Here is a 20,561-nt window from a genome sequence, read left to right as displayed (position 1 = left end):
CATAAATCCATGCGATCGCATGAGCCCCAGTTCCAGCCCACATGCCTATAAAAATCGAGCTTTGGTGCACCACAAAAATATCTATCTTTCTCTTCTCTCATATACGTAAATATATATATAATTTATATTTTAATTTTAATTTTAATTTTAAATCCTAATAATAAGGGTATGTTAGCGAATGTTGTAAGGGTGTAAGTCGAAATTCTGTCCGTGTAACGCTACACTATTTTTAATCATTGTAAGTTATGTTCAACCTTTTTAATTTAATGTCTCGTAGCTAAGTTATTATTATGCTTATTTAATCCGAAGTAATCATGATGTTGGGCTAATTACTAAAATTGGGTAATTGGGCTTTGTACCATAATTGGGGTTTGGACAAAAGAACGACACTTGTGGAAATTAGACTATGAGCTATTAATGGGCTTTATATTTGTTTAACTAAATGATAGTTTGTTAATGTTAATATAAAGATTTACAATTGGGCGTCCCTATAAATTACCATATACACTCAATCGGACACGATGGGCGGGGTATTTATATGTACGAATAATCGTTCATTTAACCGGACACGGGAATGGATTAATAGCCACTAGAATAATTAAAACAGGGGTGAAATTATGTACAAGGACACTTGGTATAATTGATAACAAAATATTAAAACCTTGGGTTACACTCAGTCGACATCCTGGTGTAATTATTAAACAAAGTATTAAAATCTTGTTACAGTTTAAGTCCCCAATTAGTTGGAATATTTAACTTCGGGTATAAGGATAATTTGACGAGGACACTCGCACTTTATATTTATGACTGATGGACTGTTATGGACAAAAACCAGACGGACATATTAAATAATCCAGGACAAAGGACAATTAACCCATGGGCATAAAACTAAAATTAACACGTCAAACATCATGATTACGGAAGTTTAAATAAGCATAATTCTTTTATTTCATATTTAATTTCCTTTATTTTATATTTAATTGCACTTCTAATTATCGCATTTTTATTGTTATTGTATTTAATTGCACTTTTAATTATCGTACTTTTTAATTATCGCAAGTTTATTTTATCGCACTTTTATTATTCGCAATTTCATTATCGTTATTTACTTTACGCTTTAATTTAAGTCTTGTATTTATTTATTATTTTACATTTGGTTTTAACTGCGACTAAAGTTTTAAAATCGACAAACCGGTCATTAAACGGTAAAAACCCCCCTTTATAATAATAATATTACTTATATATATATTTGTATTTTTATAAAAGTAAACTAATATAGCGTTAAGCTTTGTTTAAAAAGATTCCCTGTGGAACGAACCGGACTTACTAAAAACTACACTACTGTACGATTAGGTACACTGCCTATAAGTGTTGTAGCAAGGTTTAAGTATATCCATTCTCTAAATAAATAAATATCTTGTGTAAAATTGTATCGTATTTAATAGTATTTCCTGTAAAAATATAAGCTATTTTATATACACCTCGCGAAACATCAATGGTCTTAAGGCAAATCATCTTGCACCTAAGTTTGACCTTTGGCTCAAAGTCATAAGTCAAAACATCTACTGTAAGGTAGAAACACCATCCACAAATGTTCATGCCTGTGAAGCCTCACTACTCTGGTGTCTCCAATACCGAATTCAAGTCAACATGGCACTGTTCATGGCAAAGAGGATGAATGGATTGGTGTACAATAAATCTCTCTCCCTTCCCTATGGAGCGCACTTAACGAAGCTCTTCACACAACTGTGCGTTCGAGATGTACATCATGTTGGTTTAACCACCCTCCCAATCAATTACGATTCGGTTTGACCTTTTAATGAAGAAACAGAAGGTGAGAACACACCCAGCTGGAGTGTTATGGGATCTGATGATAGTGTTGAAGATGACCAATTCATTGTACTATTATCCTCCACTCAAATGTCCATCCTTCATCGCCAGAATCGTCAAACTCACAAGATCCTGCGACGCTTCCTGAAGAATCTTGTCTGTGGAAAATTCTCATCTCACCCAAGCGCATCTCGTCCCATGTAGAACAAACCTAGGATTGATCTACTGTACTTTCCATGCATATTTTCATATATGCATCACTATGTTTCATGCGTGCTTTGAATAAAATGTGTGCTTGTTATGCTTTAATAAATGTTTTTCCAACGTGCACAATTTAAGGGGGAGCTTTGCTCTAAGGGTGAGCTTAGTTCTAGGGGGAGCTAACCTTTTTGCTTCGACAAAAGGGGAAGAACGATGGATACAAGTGATTGTTAACACTTGCGTATTTATAGCAAAATGTCTCTCATCACTTGTATATTTGTCATCATTAAAAAGGGGGAGAATGTTGGTTGAATGTTGGTTAATGAACTAAATGACAAACTTAAGTATAATGAATAACCAAAGAATATGTTGTGATATGATTCAATACCGTCTCCGGTTAAATGCACAAGTATCTAAAACAGTTTAATCAATTTACTTAATATGATAGACTCCAACAAACGTCACTAAATTGGACAACCAAATTAATCAATCAACTAAACGCTTAGGACTTAATGAATAATTGCAATAGACTCCAATGAAATCTCTTTCTATTAGACAACTACAATTATCAATCAATTCAAGAATAAATATCAACAAGAATAATCAAGTGTTCAAGCTATCAATCATCAAACAAATAATAATCAATCATAAAAATTACATCTAACAATGTATTTAGTCTAGATGAACATAAAGAAATTAGCCAACAACCATGTTAAAAGATAAAATCAAAATCAATTGGGAATTCATAAGTTTGAGGAAAGAATCAACCAAGGATGATGATGAATCTTCAATGTTTGTGGGATTGCAACGCATTAATGGATCGATTGGATGAGGTTGGTGAGCTTGGAATTCTCCAAAAATCACATTTTTTCGTCCTTAAAGCTCTGAAAATCCGCTGCCAAAAAGGTATCTCAATTAGGGTTGAAAATCAGCTTTTATACCCAAAAAAAAGTCACCAGGTCACGCGGCGCTCCATAACAAAGGAAATATCTTTTTCTTTTTATTTTTCTCTCGGCTTGGAAATGCTGTTATACGGAGCGGAGCGCCGATGGAGCGGGGCGCCAAATATTGGAGCGGAGCGCCGAATAGCTGACTCTTTGGTTTTCACCTTCCCTTCAATTCGAACGCATCATAACTCTAATAATAACCTCGAAAAACCTTCAAATGCGTAATAATTAACTTCTCGGCTCCAAAACCATAATCCACAAAATAATCACGAATATCAACTAAAACCGTATCCAAAAGGACTAAAAATGACGGATATTGCCATGATAAATATATGAGAAATGTGCAATATCAAATCACCCCACACTAGAGTCTTGCTTGTCCAGAAGCAAATTCGGCTCGAAAATAATCTTCTACCAAATGATAACGTCTTCATAAGTGTAAGTAGAACCAATGAACATGAACCAAATGAGCAACTAGCATGGGTACGGTTTTAATAGAACAAATTAACCATGTGACTTCCACTTATAATCCCAAATTCTCCAACATCCCCAAATAAAGAATCGGCACAAAATAATAACTCGAACCAAGTGCACCAAATATGTAATCCAAATAAATGTAGAGAATCTCGAACCTGATAATGTCTTCAAATATATGAAACGTAGATACAAGTGGAAGCCATGAGCCGAGAAGGTTAAACCCTCGAACCAAGAACCATACGGGCTACCCCGCGATTGGTCAAGCCAATGCCTCCCACAGTACCTAACATCGCGAGATGTCGGTAAGAAAATAATGTGCTTAGGAGGATACATATTACGTCCGGATATCATTGATAATCATGAGGTGATCATCTAATCCGTTAAGTCAATCATAAAGATTGAAGTTCATCAGGCTTAAAAGCTGATATCTTACCTTTCCGGAGGTTATCCACTGGGAATCTGATCAATCACTGACATTTTGTGTATCATGGTGCGCTTCCCATTTAGCTAGCAAATCTCCCTCATTGAGATAAGCTTTGACTACCAGTTTCCCTGTTTGATGTTGAGGCCTGGTAGATTTCCAGTCGATTTTTACAATGACTATTCAAGATTTTTCGTCACCCTACAACTGGTCGGGACTGCAACTTCTGAAATGAATCAGCAAGTGTGTCGTTCGAGAGACTTGACTACCTTTAGGATGGAATGGATACATCTTGTGTGGTTAAATAAAGTAGTCAGACGTAACATTGTCCTTGTTAGGAGAAACAATGAGGATCGCCCTATTAAAAATGTTTCGATCTAGCGTATGGCCCGGTTTTGACCATACGATCCAATCACCGTTCATACGGTTGACACCCGCCTTGGTGCAGGTGACCTACGTATGAATTTTTTATGTTCATGTAGGATTTCACATTCAAAATAATGAACATATTTTGAAAGTTCAAGACTTTCACCTCTAACAGTACCTCATCGTGATATGATGGGTAATGAAATGGTACAGCTTAAGAGGTATACGTACCAAGTAAAATGGTCAGAAGACTTTACTTCCTTAATGAGTGGATCTGACTCACTCGGGAGTGCCAATATATTTCAATTGACACTCGGTTTGAAACATCTTTTGGGAAACTTTACTCCCGATAAATCCCAAAAACCTTTGGGTGCCATAGCTTTTGGCTATGAGTTGTGTTGTCTAAGCAAACACAAGCACGTAGCTATTGTTTCTAAAAAGAACAACACTAGTGAAGCTCAAGGCTCCTCTTCCCACAATATCACACCATTATATGATGTAATAATAAAATGGTATAGTTTCAGAAGTCTGCTATACCAAGTAACCAAAAGTTTTTGATCTGGCACGTGATTCGGTCACAATCACGCTATGCAATCACCACTCTCTCACGGTTTATATCCGTTTTGGTACAGGTGACCTACTATTGAGTTTTCCGAACTCGTAGGATTTCATGTCCAAGAAAATGAACATGTGGAACAATTTTGGCTTCTTTGAAATCATGAAATATGCCATAAAAATTTTAAAATTCCCCAAAAATGACCTAAAACGTGATGTTTCACTCTCTTTAAAGTTCAAAATAACCGAACCCAAATTTAATAACCACGAAAATTCATACATCCACCCCACACTTGAGTTAAGTGATGTCCTCATTACGTTAAAATAAAAAATGAGTATGAATTTGTGAGGACATTAGTATAAGATGAGTTATAATTCTCGGAAATAATATGAAATGAAATATACAAAACTTTACATGATCACGTGCAGGTGTCTTTGAAGTGCCCGGACATCAAAATACGGAACAATAAGGCATAATCTTTTCTCTTCACTACCATGTAATAAACCAATGTCCAAATGTACCTGCACATGAAACAAACCAAAACAAAAAGAAAAGAAAATATTTTTGTATGTTTTAAGGGTTTTTCAACTTTTTAGGATTTTTAAAAGGTTTTCAAAACATCGTTTACAAACTCTACAACAAATCAAAATCCGTAATTAGCCAACTCCGGGATCGTAGGTTCCATCATCCGACAATTTTCTGGAACCTACTCCAATAACATCCACATCTGCCTTTGACATGAGCCATTCGTCGGCTTCTTTAGTAACCTGCACAAATTCAACAAGTTTTGCCTTTTCGATAGGCGATAAATTTGTTACAAGCCGGTTACACAATTTATAGTTCCCCTTACTTCTAGCCTCATGAACTCTTTTGTACAATTTTCTCATACTACGGTCAACAACAAGTTCATCTACCAACTTCTCAACTAAAGGTTCAATGTAGTGTGGGTTATCAATTGGTTGAGGTTCAACCACCCCACACTTAGGTGTTTTACCCTTATCTTTTTCAACCGGGGTATCTAAAGGATCACAATTAGTTTTAACAGTTACAACCGTTCCTAAATACCCCATAACCTTAGTGGGTAGGTTTCTACGTTTCTTTCTCATGAAGGTGACCGATTTGTCACCTTCTCTCAACGTAAGCTTACTCGCTTCGTCATCAACTAACATACGGGCAGTAAAAAGAAAAGGTCTCCCAAAAATGAGAGGGACATCGGTGTCCTCCTCCACATCCATAACCACAAAATCTGCCAAGAAATTCATATCACCAATCTGGACATGTACATCTTCCGCTGTACCCACCGGGCGTTTCTTGGCATGGTCATATAAACTTATGCTAATGGTAGTGGGTGCTAAGTTAGGCAAACCTGATCTTTTATACAAAGCTAGAGGCATAACATTTAAACTCGCCCCCGAATCTGCCAACCCATTATACATAATAGAGTCTTTAAGTAAGCAAGAAATTATAAATTCACCCGGATCACCCAATTTGGGTGGAAATATCGGATGTTCAACTTTCATTGGAACTGCCCGCGTAGCCTTAAGTTCTTGCTTTGTCTTGAAATTTGCTTCATGCTCCGCTCTTCTCTTTTCCTTCCTAGCCTCTTTTCGCATTTCTTTTTGCATCTTGGAAGTACCTGAAAAAGAGCTATCAATACAAACATTATTAAGGTTAGAAGGTCTCTCCACCACCTCGTATTCAACCCCCTTACTCGGGAAAGGAATCGGTGGTCTATACGGTTTAACCACCGGCTTCTCATTCTTAACAACTGGTGGAACATCTTCAACCTCTTTTAATTTTAACATACTCTTCTCATCACCCGACTTCTCTCCCGACGAAGACACAATCACATGCAAATTTTCACCTCTCGAGTTGATCTTTGCATCACTAGGCAACTTACCCTGTTTCTTATCATTCATATTTCCCGCAAGACTACCTATTTGCCTTTCCAAATTCTGTATAGCGGCTTGTTGATTGCGAAACATTTGATCATTCTTCTCATTGGTTTGAGTAACAGAAGTGACAAGCTGAGTTTGAGACACCATAAGCTTTTCTAACATAGATTCAAGATTCGACTCTTTCTCTTCAACTTGGGCTTTTGGAAATACCCCGAAGCTTGCTGTTGAAAACCTCCACTAGAACTGGGTTGAAACCTCGAACCCTGATTACCTTGAGGATTGTAAGGATTATTGAAATTTCTATTAAATTGAGCTCATCCCTGAAACTGATTGTTGTTCTGTTGACTAATAAAATTGATCTCTTCTTTCTGGTTCATAGTCAACCCCGCATCGCAATCTTTACCTAAATGTAATCCCCCACAATATTCACAACCAACCTTCATACCGTGAATATCCTTATCCATATTCTCTAGATGCCTACCAAATTTATCTAACTTAGCATTTATAGACCCATAATCATCATACGCACCAGTGGTTTCGGTTCTCTTAACTGAAGCTGAACGGGATGACTCATGATCTTGATGCCATTCGTGAGTGTAGGCAGCTCGCTTTTTTAATAATTTCTAACGCCTCTTCTTCTGTCTTATCCATTACCGTACCTCCTGCTGCTTGATCAATACTCTGGCGAGTCGGTATGTCACAACCCTTATAGAAAATCTGGAACTTTTGTAAATCATTTAACCCGTGTTGCGGACACGAGCGTAACATATTAGAATAACGGTCCCAAGCATCAAATAATGTCTCACTGCTCTTTTGTCTGAATTGTGAAATTTCTGCTTGAAGTCTAGCAGCTCGAGACACAGGGAAAAACTTTGATAAAAACTTATCTACCAACCCATCCCAAGAGGTAAACGTACCCTCGGGTTGATTATCTAACCACCTCTTAGTTTCTCCCTTAAGAGTCCAGGGAAAAAGCCTTGTCTTGATCGAAGTATCATTAACCTGATTCAACTTGAATAAGTTGCAAACATCATTGAAAACACGAAGATGCTCATTAGCATCCTCACTATCCTTGCCATGAAATTGGCAATCAGTAGCTATCAAACTCAGAATTGGACCTGTGATTTGGAAAGGCTGTTCAATGTTTGGTTGAGTAATCAAATTGCCTTGGCCAGCTCGGGTGGCCTTCAACTTTTCTGCCATAGTCTGAGGACGAGGCGGTTGATCTGCCATCTCTTCAGTCTCGAAAATATCTAATGAAACGTAAGAGTCTTCTGCTTCGTTGATTTCAGGTGGTGTATCGGGCACCACAGTCTCAGAACTACTCCCCAAAGGAATTATATTATCACTCGAAGAGGCTGATGAATCCACTGTCGGCTGTTGCTCTTGACTTAACGCTCTGAATAACTCTCTTTTGGGTTCGTCAAATGGTCGAAGAATTGGAGAATCTGAAGAACGCGTATGTGGCATACACTACCTGCTATCTGCGAAATCACAACTAACAACTGATTAAACGAACCGATTCAACTGAGAATAAACGAAAAGTAAAAATAAACTATAAATAAAACTAAACTAAGAACAATTAGATAACAATCTTAATTTTCGACACAACTGTCCCAGGCAGCGGCGCCAAAAACTTAATGTGTAAAATCGCGTCTATAATTTATAATTGGAAATACCGGTTTAGAGATTACTACATACTGACGGGCAGTGTACCCGATCGTGCAATAGTATAAATTTGGTAAATCCGTGATCGTTCCAAGGACAGTTTAAACGTGAGAATTAAGATTGTAACTAACGAAAATAAACTAAAGTTAATCTAAGAAAATTTAAAGTACGAGATAGTTTGGTTTATGGCTATTTAACGATTAGCCGAATCAAGAGTAACTTTAAAAGTAAAGACAATAATTTTGGTGTTTTATATTAATAAAACGTCTTTAAATAGATGTGATATCGATAAGATGAAAATATGTTCACCTAGACTTTCTTCACAAATGTTGGATGTTTCTAGATTACGCCCTGATCAATTGTCAAATGCTTGCAAATTAACTAATCGGTTCACCAAGAATTCCCTTGTGTAAACACTTCAAACTAGATTACACGACACAGAATTCCCTGTAGCCTAAGACCTATAATCTGTGATTAATTAAATTGACTGACTGATAGACCCAAACCGTGACCTAGGGTTCCCTAAGATCAACAATCGTGCCAACTCTCGTTGTACACAATCTATCCCTGCTTCAACTAATTATTTCCTATGATTCAATACCGTCTCCGGTTAAATGCACAAGTATCTAAAACAGTTTAATCAATTTACTTAATATGATAGACTCCAACAAACATCACTAAATTGGACAACCAAATTAATCAATCAACTAAATGCTTAGAACTTAATGAATAATTGCAATAGACTCCAATGAAATCTCTTTCTATTAGACAACCACAATTATCAATCAATTCAAGAATAAGTATCAACAAGAATAATCAAGTGTTCAAGCTATCAATCATCAAACAAATAATAATCAATCATAAAAATTACATCCAACAATGTATTTAGTCTAGATGAACATAAAGAAATTAGCCGACAACCATGTTAAAAGATAAAATCAAAATCAATTGGGAATTCATAAGTTTGAGGAAAGAATCTATAACGACCCGACTTTTTTGACTTGTTTTTGTGCCTTGTGATTTTTGCGAAACTGCGTATTTGTACGTACTGTGCTACTTTATACTCTGGAATCTGTATACACATGGCTTACTTTCGTTTATGTGTTAAAATGTTCCTTTAAGTACGTAGGATACTTAACCTGATCACCGGAAGCCTTTATGACCGTTAGTGTCACTTGACGTTACGAACAAACTGCGTACTGCGTACACGTTTAACTTTTGTCGTAATCGAAATATTATGACTATGAAATCTTAATTATTATTTCATAATAATAATTACTTGGGTTTTTAGATGCCTAATTACTAGTTAGTCTTGTTGGACTTTCTACCTTGTTGGGCCTTAGCCCACCCTACACTAGTTAGTGGACTATTTAATTAGCCCAATTATTAATAGCTAGTGACCCATTAATATGTAAGACAAATGCCCATTTATTAGAGAGAACATGCTAGCATATTTGTCAAGTATTATCCTTAATGTTGCATGTGATCCTAACATAAGCACCAACTTTAGACAACCATTAACCAAAAAGCAAAAGTGTGTCCCCCTTGTCCCCCTCCCATTCCAACGGCCATCACCACCACCCTCACCCTTATTCACCTATAAATACAAGCCTTATTCCACCTATTTTACACTTGCTCTCATTTACATTGCACACACACTTACTCTTTTATCTCCTTTCTAGTCTTTATCACTCTAAAACTTGTAAGTTTTTGAATTTCTTCTTCTTCTTCTCTTATCATTTTCGAATTCAACATCATCATTAAAGGGTCTAGCTTTTTAGCTTTGATCTTGATTACATCTTGTAGATTCAAACTTGGATTTGAATCCTTCAAGAACATGGAAGATTCAAGCTTTCTAGCTTTGAATCTTCACCTACTTTGTAAGATCTATATCTTTTAACTTTAATCTTGTTATTTTGTTATAAAGATTCAAATTTGTGTTTGTAATCTTCATGTAACTTAAAGATCCAAGCTTTATGCTTCAAGATCTTCAAGAACAACCAAGATGCAAGCTTTCTAGCTTGAATCTTCATATCTTTTATTGGATCTAAGTTTCCTAACTTATGATCTCATTATTTTGTTATAAAGATCAAAACTTGTCTTTATGGTCTTCATGTAACTTAAAGATCTAAGCTTTATGCTTCAAGGTCTTCAAGAACACTAAAGGTTCAAGTTTTCTAGCTTTGTGACCTTATAACTTGTGTGAAAAGGATCCAAGCTCTCTAGCTTAGGGTTCCATCACTTTATTTGACTTGGATTATGTTCATACTTGCTTGATTGAAGTAAAGTTTGTAGCTTTAGTTGTAAATGTAACTTGTAATTGTGTTAAGACTAAGGATATGATGTAACCTTGGTTCATCATCCATCTAAGACTCTTAAATAAGTTGTGTTCTTACTTGGTCTTAACATATTGTGTGTTGATGGTAGAATCTTGGTCAAGGTAATGCTAACCCATCAACGAGTTGTACACTTGAAGCTACAAGCATCAAGGATGAGAACCGTGATGAGCATCAAGCACTAAGAACCCCACCGGAGCACCTTGCTTACTATTTTCGGGATCTGATCAGGCTTCTGGGCTACGGGAAAAGTTGATTTTCAGATAGATGACCTTCCATTTAAGACTCACCTCGATCCGAGTTACGGTTTGGGATTTATGGCCTTTTCAAAATCACTACACCCTTGTAATGTTGTGCTGAAATTTCTGACCTACTCGCACTTAAACCATCACCACGGTCAAACGAAGACGAGTTTGGTTCTGGAAATTGGTCAGAAACTAGAGGACTCCCATACAGAGCCATGGCCTCTAATTACACGTCTTTTCGATTTACGTAGAGGCCGTAGCATCTGATCAAAGTCATCCTATTGTTTTGACCTCTATACTTGTTAACCTTACTTAACTTTTACAATGATGAATGATGATGATGATGACACTTAAACTTATTTTATGCACTATTAGAACTTATGAGGATAACATACTAACCTAGTAACCTTTGACTTAGGTTTACGACCTTTCGGACCGACTTACTACTTGCATACTTTCATTATCGACTTTACCGCTCTTATCACTGTGAGTTATAGCATCCCTTTTTACTCTAACTATTTTAGGACTGAGAATACATGCGCTTTTTACATTTTACATACTAGGCATGAGTACTTAAATTTTATATATGTGTGGGTTATACAACGGCATAAACTTTCCCCTTAGCTCGGTAACGTTTAGTCATTGGTTTTTGAACCGGTGAACACGAATCTTAGATATGGATCCATAGGGTTTGACATCCCCACTCGGGCTAGTCGCGCTAACATTTAATGGGTGTTTAATACTTCGTAAACATACACACTCGCCAAGTGTACTTTTAGGGGGTTATAAACGTTAAGTTAGTTACCAAGTGCCCACGGTTAAACATATACTTTTCATACTGTTTTGAAACACTGAAATCTCGTGGCCTACCTTACATTACTGTTACAACTTAAACTATAGCTCACCAACATTATTGTTGACGTTTTTAAGCATGTTTTCTCAGGTGTTTAGAGGTTTGTTGCTTCCGCTATTTAGAATTGCTGTCTTGGTGTTTAAACTTGCTGTTAAGGACCTGCTATGACGACCCGGAAATTTCCGACCAAATTTAAACTTAACCTTTATATGTTTCCGACACGATAAGCAGAATTTGTAATGTTGAATCTCAAAAAGTTTGGAACTACATTCATGTAATCAATTACCCTTTGACCGTGTTCGACGATTCACGAGCAATTATGTGTATATAGATATGTATATATAATATATAATATTAACTGAAAACATTAACAAAGTATTAGATATATGATACTTTACATGAACATATTTGTTTCGATATATTTATCGACAGAATTAAGAGATAATATCAAATAATTGAATTATCAGATACATTATGATATGATTACGGGCCTATGTTATGAGGTCCACTGTGATTTAAGAAATCTATTCTTTTTGACAACTCAATACTTAACCAGTATGATAAAGATAACGATATTTATATTTTATTTTATTAAATATATAAAACGATTTAAATTAATATTATATATATTTTTTTATACGCGTATTATACGTACATAGTTTTATACTTTTACTATACTTTAACTTTACCTTTACTTTACTTTTACTTTACTTTAACTTTAATAATTCATACTTTAATAATTCATATTTAATAATTCACTTTAATAATTCATACTTTAATAATTCACTTTAATAATTCATACTTTAATAATTCACTTTAATAATTCATACTTTAATAATTCACTTTAATAATTCATACTTTAATAATTCACTTTAATAATTCATACTTTAATAATTCACTTTAATAATTCATACTTTAATAATTTACTTTAATAATTCATACTTTAATAATTTACTTTAATAATTCATACTTTAATAATTCACTTTAATAATTCAAAAATCTATTATAAATAGAATTCAATAGGTTTCATTATTTCATAGAAACTTGAAAATATGTTTCTCTAAACTCTCTCAATCGAATTACATATATATATATATATATATATATATATATATATATATATATATATATATATATATATATATATATATATATATATATATTTACTTAGTATTATTTCAAGATATTATTAGTGTACATAAAATACTACGTCGGAGTTATATTCAGACGATTTCAAAATAAGTTTTCAAATGGGATAGAGCTAAGGAAATTAAGGGTTATAGCTATGAAGTTTATGGGTATTGATCGAGGGTATTGCTCGTGAGGTCAACCTAACATTTATCATTTTCGTTGCGTCTACGTACTTTCCTGCAATATTGAATCACAATATTGATACGTGAGCATTCATATCTTATCTTTTATATATTAATAGTGTATCCCTAACTAGTGCTCGAGTATATATGATTATGCATGTTTGTATGCTTAGTTTCGTCGTTAAATAGTTTATGATAAATCATGAATTTGATACATATGCTACTGAAATAAGTTATATGATATGCATGTCGTTGAAAAGCTGAAGAAAAAATTAATAACTTTTCATTTAGAAATCGTGTGGTTTCGATGAACGGATTAAAAGATATGGTCAACTGAATTATCATTAATTTTAATATTATTATTAAAACGATTATTATAACTGTTATCAGTTGATGTTATTGCTAAAATTATCTTTATTACTAAAAATTAATATTTTTATTGAAACTATCATTTTATTATTTTTATCATTATCATTATTATCAATATTATTTTATCAAATAAATATGCGTACAAAGATATTTTTACCACACGTAATGTAATTACATTAATAATATATACCACTATATTTTTATGATATTAAGTGAATTTTATAAATTTTATTACTTGAGATATATAAAAGTATATTTTTATCATATATGAATTTTAATATAAATTTTTATTTATTAATAAATGACTTGTATTATTTAGTATAATAAGATCTGATAAATATATTTAAATATATAAAATTACTATATATAAGTTATATAATAAACATGTATAGATTTTGGAAGTCATTTTGGGTCAAGTTGACTTTTGTTGACTTTTGCATGTCGGTCTCGAGCATTAGGATTGTGATACACTACGACTTGACCTAAATTGTTACACAGATATTGACCAACATATAAATATATATACTTAATATAGGTTCGTGAATCCGAGACAAACCCTGCACTTGTTCAGTGCCGTCATATACATAATTGCTACGAAATACAGTATTGTGAGTTTCATTTGTTCCCTTTTTAATTGCTTTTGCAATATATATTTTTGGGCTGGGAATACATGCGCTATTTTATAAATGTTTTACGAAATAGGCACAAGTACTAAAACTAATTCTACGTGGGTTTAAACCAGAAATATACCCTTAGCTTGGTAACATTAAACTACTTGTCTATGTACGGTAGGCGCGAATCCTAAAGATAGATCTATTGGGCCTGACAAACCCCATCCTGACTATGGGATGCTTTAGTACTTCGAGGTTATTTTAAACACACCTGATCTGGTGTACTTCAGAGGGTAAAACATGAACGTTAAAGCTTGTTACCGGGTGCCTACAACTTATAGAATACTTTTATACACTTGCGAGTGTACGGATATTTATAGAAACTGAAATCTTGTGGTCTATTACTATTACAGAAATGATGGATTATGATAAACTAATGAACTCACCAACCTTTTGGTTGACACTTTAAAGCATGTTTATTCTCAGGTATTAAAGAAATCTTCCGATGTGCATTAGCTCATTTTAAGGATATTACTTGGAGTCATTCAAGACATACTTTGAAAGACGTTGCATTCGAGTCGTTGAGTTCATCAAGATTAATATTAAGTCAATTATAGTTGGATGTAATATGAAATGGTATGCATGCCGTCAATTTTTGATGTAAAGAAAGTTTGTCTTTTAAAAACGAATGCAATGTTTGTAAAACGTATCATATAGAGGTCAAATACCTCGCGATGTAATCAACTATTGTGAATCGTTTATAATGTATATGAACGGGTCCTTTCAGTTGGTATCAGAGCGGTGGTCTTAGCGAACCAGGTCTTGCATTAGTGTGTCTAACTGATAGTTGTTAAGATGCATTAGTGAGTCTGGACTTCGACCGTGTCTGCATGTCAAAAGTTTTGCTTATTCTTTTTAGTCGGAAATCATCTACTTACCATCCTTAGGAAATTACCTGCTTATCATTCTTAAGTCTAGACGCGTTTTCCTACATTTATTGCATAAAGTGTATAGACGAATTCTTATCTTAGAATATATGTTACTGTGAACTTTGACTGACATCTTTCAAAGATTCCTCCGTAATTTATGGGATTTTGGTATTATATATACATATGTAAATTATGTATTGAAGAATACCAAATCTAAATTCTACAATCTATTTCATACCAAAAAAAAATTCTTTCCCTGATCATACAAGATGGATCCCTCAACCAATTCGAGTTCCTCGGATTCCGACAGCTATGCCGATATGGATTTCCACATGAGCTCCGAAAGTAGCCTGACCGGAATGGATCAACCAATTAGCCATCATCTATTCTGGATGAATTGGGGATGGGTTCGTAATCTACTTAACCATTGGAGACAAGAAGAAGGCGATCCCTTTCATCCACCACATTGCCCTCTTGGCAATGAACCTGAAGCACTTACCGGCGAACCTGTCCGAAACACCATTTTCTCTCTCATTTCCAGAGTATCTCGTCATGATTATATACTACAACAAATTCTAGATCTTATTTATCCGCTCGTCCGAATCGACAATCACCCCGGTGTAATAGAAGAAGTCAACGAGCTTCGCGCTCGGGTAGTGGCTTTGGAAAATATGGTGCAAAGGTTACAAACACCAGCAGTAGCACCAGCAGCATAACCAGTACCACCATCAACAACATCAACAGTACCATTACCACCACCAACAACAACTGCATCGTAAACCTCAACTTCACAATCTGTCCCACGAGCATCGACGTCATACGCCATGTAGATACCAAGAAATACCACAACGATGAAGTATTGATTCATAACTTCATTGGGGAAACATTCTACGGCGATTATGTAATTTCTAAAGTTTAGAAATTATCTATCCTAGCCTTAACCATAAATCAAATGAGTTTAATTTAATATTAACTCATTAAATCAATATTACATCTGAAGAAATATACACATATATATTTCCATAAAGACTGTAATAAAATTCTTTTGTACAAAATATTAATTGTGAAATTTTTTTTAACGGGTAGGTAATACCCGAGAGATATATAAATTCACAATTAATATGTTACATTCTTCGAATCTGATTCAGCAAATCATCCATTATACTCCCTACTTTCACAACAATATACATTCTTTTATAAAAATCAAAACAACCATACTCATTCAAAATCTAATTACATATTCTGATTTTGAAATCTCAGAATTCGATTCAAGATATAACCGAAATCATCACTCTTAAATTCCTACATCTTTCAAAACTATACTTCGACTTCAAAACTGTCCTAGAACCTCATTTCTATTCATGGAACTCACAAAAAAATATTTGTATCATTCAAAATCTTAGAACATCATATGTATATTAACAATTACAATATGTGTTCAAACACTTCAAAATTCCTAAAGACATGCGAGATGATGATCCAACCACATATTACCCACTGTCATGCATCTGAAAAGCTCTCGAAACCAAAGTTATAGTTTAACACGTATCCGTGTCAGATCCTTTGATATTTATTACCAAATATAATTTTTCAATCTCTTTCCAAAATAGACAGTTTTGTCACAGCTCCAGCAAATCACCTTCATTTGTTTATACGAATAAACCTTATTATAACAATTACCCCTTCATCATTGTTACCGGGGAACCTTTCATATCTCGCCACATTAGCAGTAAACTTATCAACAACTTCATTAACCTTTGACTTAAGCCTCTCCGAAAAGCCACTATACTTATTCATTAAAACCCCATCATGTACTCACCTACATCGTGTAACAATAATTGTCACACCAACTACTGGGAATTAGCAATCAGTATTTTGAATTTCGCGACAATTTTACGTCAAAAGTTATACATATAACGTCTATCTCCTAGACTTACATACTTCGAATGTGAATTTTCTGAAAAACATCCCAAACTATGAACTAGTTCTCCGAAATTGGAAAAATGCTGATGAAGCAGCAAAAACTGTAAACGACTTTAACAGTCAAAAGTTTGATGATAAGGAATAGTATGGTGGTAAAGCTGAGAAAAAGAGAAGGTTTGAAACTGGAAAACGGATTGAGCAGACCATGAAGGAGGCTATGGACAAATCACAAAGACTAAACCTGCCTTCAAAGGATCCAAATGATTCAGTGTCTACTGAAATCGTTAGCAAACACCTTACTTCTTATTCTAAACCTTCACAGACAAATCTTCTTCATCATCCATATTATCGTATCTTTTATTATAATATCTTCGATATTCCTGAAGATATTTTCACAACTATTCTTATCCGATATCTTTTATCTCTTAGCAATATCTGCGTTACAACATAAAAAGAAACTGTGTTAGTTTCTAAATTTAAAAAAAAAAAAAAATTGAATTTAAAATAGGAATGTTTTTGAAGTAGTGTTGGGAACTGAAGCATGAGTTAGTATAATATAATGACACTTGATCAACGTGATTATATTACAGTAAGTCATGCTGAGTTTCTAATGGAACGTGATGATTCACAGAATATACCGTCATCATGTACTGTTTACACGACTCTTACATTCTACCCAATTTTAAAACATATTAAGAACATATCATCTTGATAGCTCTATATTTTCGGATATTCTGGTAATTTGCCAAATCAAGATCGTGCCATTAAGATTTTCTTCTTGGAACATTAACTATGTTCATCCAAAAATTCATATCTATGAATTCTGGACCATTATCCGCTTGACTTAAGGTTGGGAAGAGAAAACGAAAGCATGAAGCTCCGAAATATAATGGAGAATTTAAAGCCCGATAACAATCCCGAAATTACAAACCGTGTATATCAATGCGTATAGCAATATAAAGACACGGGAGAATAAAAAACACAATAACCCCAAGGTAATGGTAGAAGAAAATAACTTCCTCCGGTGGTAGATGAAAAAGAAGAATGACAGATATGAAAGTTAAGAGTATATCAAGAATCAATACTGGATGAAGCATGTTAACGAATGCTTTAAAGTATGAATTGGGGAGAAAGACTAGAAGGTGTGAGCTGTGGAAATAAAGAAACGAAGGGGGTGGAATTATAGTAAAATATCAGACATAGAAATCGAGATAGATTATCGCATTTAATCAAAGAAGATCCTGATTTCCTTAATCACCGAAAAACCAAATCTTATTGCAAAGATTTTCTTTAAATCCCATGAATTTCGAAAATCAATCATAACTACGTCATCGGTTAAAACGAATATACGTTTACTCATTTCACTCTCTTGTGATAGCTTCACTTATACTCTTCGCGTAATCAAATTGTTTTATCTATATTACTCAATGATGATAAAACTCTATTTATCAACTCATATTCATCATGAAAACATTTTTATAGTTAGCCATGACGACCTCGATCAAATTTCGGGACGAAATTTCTTTAACGGGTAGGTACTGTGACTACCCGAAAATTTTCGACCAAATTTAAACTTAACCTTTATATGTTTCCGACACGATAAGCAGAATTTGTAATGTTGAATCTCAAAAAGTTTGGAACTACATTCATGTAATCAATTACCCTTTGACCGTGTTCGACGATTCACGAACAATTATGTGTATATAGATATGTATATATAATATATAATATTAACTGAAAACATTAACAAAGTATTAGATATATGATACTTTACATGAACATATTTGTTTCGATATATTTATCGACAGAATTAAGAGATAATATCAAATAATTGAATTATCAGATACATTATGATATGATTACGGGCCTATGTTATGAGGTCCACTGTGATTTAAGAAATCTATTCTTTTTAACAACTCAATACTTAACCAGTATGATAAAGATAACGATATTTATATTTTATTTTTATTAAATATATAAAACGATTTAAATTAATATTATATATATTTTTTTATACGCGTATTATACGTACATAGTTTTATACTTTTACTATACTTTAACTTTACTTTTACTTTAATAATTCATACTTTAATAATTCACTTTAATAATTCATACTTTAATAATTCACTTTAATAATTCATACTTTAATAATTCACTTTAATAATTCATACTTTAATAATTCACTTTAATAATTCATACTTTAATAATTCACTTTAATAATTCATACTTTAATAATTCACTTTAATAATTCACTTTAATAATTCATACTTTAATAATTTACTTTAATAATTCATACTTTAATAATTCAAAAATCTATTATAAATAGAATTCAATAGGTTTCATTATTTCATAGAAACTTGAAAATATATTTCTCTAAACTCTCTCAATCGAATTACACATATATATATTTACTTAGTATTATTTCAAGATATTATTAGTATACATAAAATACTACGACGGAGTTATATTCAGACGATTTCAAAATAAGTTTTCAAATGAGATAGAGCTAAGGAAATTATGGGTTATAGCTATGAAGGTTATGGGTATTGATCGAGGGCATTGCTCGTGAGGTCAACCTAACGTTTATCATTTTCGTTGCGTCTACGTACTTTTCTGCAATATTGAATCACAATATTGATACGTGAGCATTCATATCTTATCTTTTATATATTAATAGTGTATCCCTAACTAGTGCTCGAGTATATATGATTATGCATGTTTGTATGCTTAGTTTCGTCGTTAAATAGTTTATGATAAATCACGAATTTGATACATATGCTACTGAAATAAGTTATATGATATGCATGTCGTTGAAAAGCTGAAGAAAAAATTAATAACTTTTCATTTAGAAATCGTGTGGTTTCGATGAACGGATTAAAAGATATGGTCAACTGAATTATCATTAATTTTAATAATAATATTAAAACGATTATTATAAATGTTATCAGTTGATGTTATTGCTAAAATTATCTTTATTACTAAAAATTAATATTTTTATTGAAACTATCATTTTATTATTTTTATCATTATCATTATTATTAATATTATTTTATCAAATAAATATGCGTACAAAGATATTTTTACCACACGTAATGTAATTATATTAATAATACATACCACTATATTTTTATAATATTAATTGAATTTTATAAATTTTATTACTTGAGATATATAAAAGTATATTTTTATCATATATGAATTTTAATATAAATTTTTATTTATTAATAAATGACTTGTATTATTTAGTATAATAAGATCTGATAAATATATTTAAATATATAAAACTACTATATATAAGTTATATAATAAACATGTATAGATTCTGGAAGTCATTTTGGGTCAAGTTGACTTTTGTTGACTTTTGCATGTCGGTCTCGAGCATTAGGATTGTGATACACTACGACTTGACCTAAATTGTTACACAGATATTGACCAACATATAAATATATATACTTAATATAGGTTCGTGAATCTGAGACAAACCCTGCACTTGTTCAGTGCCGTCATATACATAATTGCTACGAAATACAGTATTGTGAGTTTCATTTGCTCCCTTTTTAATTGCTTTTGCAATATATATTTTTGGGCTGAGAATACATGCGCTATTTTATAAATGTT

The sequence above is a fragment of the Rutidosis leptorrhynchoides genome, chromosome 10 (assembly GCF_046630445.1).
Source record: "Rutidosis leptorrhynchoides isolate AG116_Rl617_1_P2 chromosome 10, CSIRO_AGI_Rlap_v1, whole genome shotgun sequence".
NCBI lineage: Eukaryota > Viridiplantae > Streptophyta > Magnoliopsida > Asterales > Asteraceae > Rutidosis > Rutidosis leptorrhynchoides.
This window is presented reverse-complemented; position numbering follows the sequence as displayed.